We start from the raw sequence: 7,588 nt of genomic DNA on the forward strand, positions 1-7,588 counted from the left end.
GTGGGTAGATTATAGATATCTTGATAATTGAGATAGTTTTCACAAGCTACACTGTATTCATTTGCATACATTCTCTATGCTTACTATTAAAACAAGATTGTTCTCTAAAGATTGAATACAGAACATTCTATATTCCATTATGACATAAGTGTTCAACATGTTATTCAGAAATTCTGTATTTTGTCAGTTCATTCAGTGTATCAGTTTCTGAGGAGGTTATGTTAAAATCTACACTCTGATTGTGAATTTATCCATTTCTTGTAACTTTTTTACTGTTCTGCTTTTTATAGTTTCTGTTAGGTATGTACAGATCCAGGAAAGCTGTATCTTTTACCTGGAATGAAATTTTTATCATGATGTAACGATGTCCAGCTCTGTTGCTTAAAAGTCTGTTTTGTCTAGCATAGATTCACCAACTTCTGTTTGGTCACTACTTGCCTGATATGAGATTAGGGCTTTGGGAGGGATTGTGTTTTTGTTTATTTTCTCTATTTTTGATTTTTTGTTTTAATGGGAAATCCCCGTGTTTTAACAGGAAATGCAACCCATTACATGTATTGTTCTCACTAACTGTCTTAGGTTGGATGCCCAGCAGCAGCCCCTGGAGGGGAAGGAGGTTGAACAGACGTGGGGATGTGCTGGATGGAAGGTCAGTTTAGCTCAGTTCTTTCAGGGACATATGGAGAGCAGAGAAGCCGAGCTCAGAGCTGTCCCGTCGGGAGCCCAGAGCTAGATCACGGTATAGTCACACATCTATTGTTCACTGGTAAAGTGCTGCCTGTTACTGACAGGAGGATGAGATGGAGGTCACCCACAAGAACATCCTGGTCTCCGCACAAGGGTGGCTCTGAGTGGGAGAGGCAGGGGTGTGGGCTGCAGGTGGCAGGGTGAAAGTCATGAAAGGATATGTGAGATTGTGGGCAGAGATCCCACATTTTCAGTCACACTGATATGTTCTTCCACTGTCTTCTGTATACTCTATTTCTTACCGTTTTGCTGTTTTCCTCTGCTTTTTCATATCTGTAGGATCCATTTATCTATCATTTATCTGTCTATCATATAATTATCCATCTATTTTTTCCAGACACAAGTTTGAAACTATAAATTACTTATATTTTAAGTAATCTTAAATGATTAAAATACTCATGTAACTATGTCTAAAGTTAATCAATATAATAAATAAATATAGCAAATCTCCCCCTAACTGATAATTGGTGAGAGGTACATAGGAAGATGTCATTCTGAACAACCTCCCCATTTTGGGTGTCATTGTTGTGTAGTATTTTATTTTCAGCTTTTAAAAAAATTGGGAAATAACTTCATGTTATTATTGTGTTTTTTTTTTTCCAAGATAATGGTTACTTAGATTTCTTGGGGAAAAAAAGGTCTTTGTTTATTTGATTATTTTCATTTCTCATATTCTTACTCGTCTATCTTTATTCAATTTCCTCAAAATTCATCCTTTAGAAATTCCTACAGAAAAAAATGTATGGCCTGGATGCTTCCTTTGTTTAAAAGATGCCCTTAGGGCGCCTGGGTGGCTCAGATGGTTAAGCGTCTGCCTTTGGCTCAGGTCATGATCCCAGGGTCCTGGGATCGAGTCCCGCATCAGGCTCCCTGCTCCTTGGGAGCCTGCTTCTCCCTCTGCCTCTCTCTCTCTCTCTGTCTCTCATGAATAAATAAATAAAATCTTTAAAATAAATAAATAAATAAATAAATAAATAAATAAATAAAAGATGCCCTTATTTTGCTCAACTTTACTGAGTACATGATTTTATACTGAGACATATTTTCTATCAACTTTCGTGTTACCATCAGATGGACTGCGGACTCCAATAATTACTGCTATTGTCCGGTATGTGTTCAATGTCACAGTTTAAATATTTTAGTTTATATTTTATAAATTTAATGTATTGGCTTTTTTCCCCCCAGTACTCCAATTCCAATACCCCCCAATCTGTTAGCTTATTTTACTAATGCTTTAAAGCTCAGAAGAAATAAATTCACTGTGCTTGATGCACCCTGCCGCATGTGGGGACGGCTGTGAGATGAACAGTCACCTCCGCCCCAGCCCCACTGGGGTCACAAGTCTCCATACATCCATAGCGTGGGTCCTTCGTTTTCTGTCAGAAGAGAACGTTTTCCCCTCTCCTTAACTCCTGAGAGAGCTGTGCCTGGGTTCACCTGCAGGAGTACATTATTGTGAGCTCAGAGAGAGAACTCCATGATGCCAATGAGAGAATTTTTTTTAAAAATATTTTATTTATTTATTTGACAAAGCGAGACACAGTGAGAGGGGGAACACAAGTAGGGGGGTGTGGGAGAAGGAGAAGCGGGCTTCCCGCGGAGCAGGGAGCCCAATGCGGGGCTCGATCCCGGAGCCTGGGATCATGACCCGAGCCGAAGGCAGATGCTTACTGAGCCACCCAGGCGCCCTCCAATGAGAGAATTTTTAAAAACCACTTCACTTGTCTCTTGGAAATCAGTAAGAACAAACTTTTAACTGCACAACCTATGTGAGAAGATAAATACTCTTCAAGTTACTGGTTTGAGATGAAATTGGGGATAATGAAACAGGAAAATAAAGCAGCATAAATAAATACAAAAAAAAAAAAAACCCACAGAAACAAATGCACATGATAAGCTTGGGCATGTTGGTGAAGTAGCTTGTAAAAAGAAGTGACTCCCCACCCCCCAGTTTAAATATAATTAAAATACATATTTCAAAACATCTTGAGAGAACTTATGGGTGGCCATTCCTAGATTCAGCTATACATATACATGACGAACATAGTTAAGGGAGCATAATATCCCCAGTAGTAATCTTGTGAAGATGGGTGTGGATCTTGGGTATGTATTAGGTTCTCATATACATTCTTTTCTTACCTATTAATAAATGAAACTCAACTATCTAAACTCCTGGAGCTCCCAGGTTTCTTTCTGATAGGACCCTATGAATATTTACTCTTACAAGATCTTTGTTTAAAGGCTTAAACTGAATAAAATTCTCAGTCAAGACTTTTCAGCTATCAGAATTATTCCAGTCTGCTCCAAATGTGATTTATTAGTATTATTAACTTACATGCTTATTGCTTTTATTACCACTAATAATATGATCACAATGTGAAGTTTTGGTTTTTATTTAATTTCATTTATGGAAAAAAAAAAAAGGACAAAGAAAAACCCTGACCTTTCTTGCTGTCAAGCCTACCAACTTGTTAAATAACAATTTATTTAAGCTTTCTGGAATTTTTCTCCATGGCAACTACAAATATGAGTTTCCTATGTGATTATTTTGTATGAGAACTATGTGGATTTCAAACACAGATATTCTATTATTCAGTACATTCACATTTTTTGTTACATTTGGAAAAATGTGTTAGCAATTTGGCAACCATTTAAGCTTTATTCAGTTTTTGAATTTTTGACTAAAAGCTCAGAGTCTTGTGCTACAGACATTACCGTGGGAGCTGAAAGTACCCTGAAGCACGTCACATCACTCGGTGAGCATGTGGCTGTCTCCTACCTGCACTTGGTCATAATTCCTGACTCCGTTTACTTAGAAACCTCGCTAGAAGCTAGTCATAAGAAAGAGAGTCCACCTTTATTGAGTGATGCCAGGTACAGGGGGTTTGAAAGCCTAGAAAACAGAAGGAAAGTGGATCATTTCAGTGTTCTAAACTCTCATTTGACTATTAGAGGAAATCCATGGCGAATAAACTGCAAGTGACCAGTGAAGGGATTGGTGCATTTGCAAAATGAAAGTCTTTATGAGTAGGAGCATGGAACAATAGAATTCACTTCTTTTTCTTTTATTATTGTTGAATGAAACAGTCAAGAGCCTCTGCAGAATTCTTCTGTTTCCTGCTGCTACAAACCCTGAGAATCCCCAACATCTGACATTGTGTGGCAACTGCACATTTGATACATTGAAGGTCACCGTTTGTGGAAAGCATTGGTGCAGATAAAGGCTACAAAGCCCAGCAAAAATTTCCCTTGCAGTTGGCTACTGTCAAAGGTCAGTACTAAGACTCACGTGTATCTTTCTTTTAAATTTGTTTCTGCCAATTTCATGGGCATGTGATGGCCTTCCAAACTTGTTTCCATTTTCATTTTTGATTGTTTATGAGGCTTACACCTTCTTTTTAAGTGTTGCTCTTTATTCTTGGTATTTCCTTCTGTATATGCTTTTGTATCAATCACTTCTGAGCACTTATCCAGGGGAATTTTTAGCTTTGTATTTTTTAATTGGTTCTTTATTTTTTTCAGTACTCTTTGTTCTGTTGCTTTCCTTTTCTTATTGGAGTTTTTAAAAATTTATGTGTTTATTTTTGTGGGAGTGTAATTGACATGCAATATTATATTAGTTTCAGGCGAATAACAGCATGTTTCCACAGCTGTATACATTTCAAATTGTTCACCCTGATGTGTGTAGTTACTCTGTGTCTTTCAACCAATGCACTTGCCCCTAGTGGTCAAAGTCCAGAGAAAGATAAGTTGTCTGGGTCGTTGGGGAGTTCTGATTACGACTTCTAAGACCAGTGGTGTTTGGAACTGTCAATGTGTTAACCATCCTCAAGCTTGTTATTCTTTTCCTAGACCATGCTGGCATTGAATTCACAGGACATGTTCTTCTTGGTAAGTTCTCTTAAGTAGGAAACGTCTCACCAAGCCCTGTGGATCGACTGTGGATGCTCTTTCAGTCACTATAATTTATGTTTCCTGATCTCACTCTACCTATTTTCCTCTGTAACATGTTGCAAGGTCTTGCTATATTAGCTTAGGTTTCAAAGCCAAAAAAGAAGGTTTAATCTTGCAATTTGTGTGCCGTATTCTCCAAGGAAAAAGTTCCTCACAGCAAGAAAGAATGAGACTGTTTAAGATCTCTCTCTACTTCTGGACAAGGGCAGATTAATTCAGTATAATGTTGAGTTAGAGGGAGAAATATTAAGCCTGAAACAATCTCAGAAGTCCCTCAAGACTGACCTAAATGTGTAATTTGTGTTTTCCCTGCTGAGCGCAGCCAAAGAAACTCATTTTTTTCTGTGATGAATATCATCCAGTCTCTGCTTCCTCCCAGCCTCTGACTCATCTGTACTTTCAGTCAGGTACCTAAGAAAACACACATGCTCTCCTTTCTGTTCTTTAACAGATTTTTATCACCAGTATTTGCGCCCGTCTTCTTTATATTTTTAAATGGATTCTTTATATTTTTTCATTTTTATATTTTTTTATATTTTTTCATTAAGCACTGCTGCTTTGTATGGCTCAGAAGTAGGACTGATGTCTGCTGGTGCAAAGGCAAAAGATTGTTTGTGCCTTGAGTCCTCGGCATCGATTTTAAACTAAAATGAACCAAGAAATAAGAAAATGCTTAAGTGGGAAGAAACAATCACGATGACCTTCCTCTGTTACTGTCTGCCTGTTTTTGCATGTGGCTGGATGATGGTCTATCTATCATCTGTTGCAAATGCAAAGGGAAAGCCCAGCTCACAATGAGAACTTAAATGGAGATTCTTAAACAGGTGATGTAAGGCAATGCTTGAAACAGTAGTTACTTAGTGAGTGCATCTGACTCATTAAACTGTGGTCCCAAGCTTCACTGTATGCGGGATGGTGCATATAAATTAGAATAGCATTTTTCACTGAATCTTGCTTCACAGTATCTAGCATATGCAACATTTGGCATGAAGATTTTCACTAATTGAACATTCACTAAATTCCTCTGGGTCAGATACCTTTTTTCAACAATATGTAAAAAAGACCTTTACACTTTGTTCTTTGTAGAAATAATAAAACAAATTCCTGAACAGAACTGAGCTTAGATTTTGCAATAAGCTATGATAAACTTATTTTATATACATATGTATAAAAACTGTGGGAAAATATAGAATGTTTCTATTCTCAACTAATTTGAACAGTATTATTTTGAGTCCTTAAGTGGAAATAAATGTAATTATATAAATTAGGTGCCACTTTTTCATGAGAAAATGTAATGCAGTCTTCCTTAATTAAAAAATACTAAAAACAAATTGTGCCGTAAAAACCCGAATTAAATTTACTTCTGCATAAAGTTATGTCCAAATAAATAAGAATAATGCTGATATTTGGATTAAATAAGATTAAAATGTAGCAATGCTTTAGAAAGATCTCTGAGTGTTCTCTGTGTCATCCAATCAATTTCAAATTTTCTTTTTGATGGTAACACACAGGTAAATTCCTAAGGTCATATTTTACGAAGCTATAAATGTGTAACTTTCTTGGCCAGAAAGTGGTAAGCTAACTCAAGCAATATCTGAATTTTCTAAGACTCTGGAGTAAACCATGTCATGTCATTTCCTTTGTCCTCAACTTCATTTGTTTACCTTTGGTGATGTTTTGTCTTTAATGCAGACTCACATTATAATCAAAAATAAATCTTCTACAAGGAGACAGATTTAGAAAATAAGTCTCCATAGTTTCAAAGAGGCTGAAGATTTCCACCACCAGAAAAATGATCAAATCTTTCCTTTTTCAAGCAGGATTGTCCTGAGGCCTGAAGAGTTCACATGGTTATCTTCTTCCAAATACCTCCTAAATTGTCATCTAGGCCAAAGTTTGTATATGATTAGACTGCAGAGCCTTTGGATCTAAGTGTTTACTGTATTCATTCATCCAGAAATAAATACTTTAAGTATCTCAGTTTGTGAATGGCCTCTTGCCTGTTCAATTGTTCACAATTTTTTTTTCTATTTTTTTAATTGCTTAGAATTTCAGTCAAACGCTTGAAGACATTCTCTGGGATGTTCCATTCTCTCAGTAAGTGTCTTCAAAAAGTGGTGGCTTGACGTACTTGCTTTGATGAAGTTCACTATTTTTATACAACATTAAAAGCACCGCTTTGGAGATTTCTGGCCGCGTCCTTCTCAACAACATGTGTGGATGTAGCAAGCAAAGATTTGCTGTAGGGTGTGAGGCATCTTTCCTCACCAAAGAGGCAAATCTAGGAGTCTGTGGTAGACACCCTTGGCTCTGTATTGAGGCTTCGAGTAGCTTGATTTTTCACTAACCTGATATTTTCCTGGCGAAAAAACTTTTCTTAGTTTGTAAGATATTAACATATGTGAACTTTTCAAAATATAAGAATTTGTCTTTGATGCCACTTGAGTTTCTTTAATAAATGAAAAGCAGGAGTCAGTCCACTAAACTCAACAGTCTTCTCAGTCATAACCTGGAGGGAAGTGATATTGCTGTCATTTGTCCTGTGACCTGCTACCAGGAATTAGTAGAGATGTCGATGGTATCATAACTCACTTCATCATTCAGCAGTGGCCCTGACTTCTTGGGTCACTCATTTGTTTATTTAAGAAACATTTGCTAAGTGTCTAAGAGGTTCTAGATACTGAAGATATAATGATGAAAAAGAAATGCTTGCTTTGAATAGCCTCATGAACCATATGTTCTGATATGGGAAGAAAGAATGAAAAACCAAAACTTAACATGATTTCTTGCAAAATGCAACCGAGAAGAATTTAGTTGAGTAGAAAGATAGGAAGTGAAAGGGGTGGGGTTGGGCTGGCCAGTTTGGTATTTCCATCTCCTTTCTTTG

General features: G+C 37.0%; 1 long non-coding RNA gene across 1 annotated transcript; it reads left to right on the forward strand.

Moving 5' to 3' along the window:
- The first annotated feature begins 214 nt into the window (after positions 1–214).
- On the forward strand, positions 215–6,659 carry LOC113928693. The gene is made up of 5 exons (XR_003521935.1): positions 215–300; positions 580–649; positions 3,835–4,018; positions 4,600–4,638; positions 6,522–6,659. It is a non-coding gene; the product is annotated as an uncharacterized LOC113928693 (long non-coding RNA).
- The last annotated feature ends 929 nt before the right edge of the window (positions 6,660–7,588 follow it).

Source organism: Zalophus californianus, chromosome 5, assembly GCF_009762305.2.
Source record: "Zalophus californianus isolate mZalCal1 chromosome 5, mZalCal1.pri.v2, whole genome shotgun sequence".
Classification (NCBI taxonomy): domain Eukaryota; kingdom Metazoa; phylum Chordata; class Mammalia; order Carnivora; family Otariidae; genus Zalophus; species Zalophus californianus.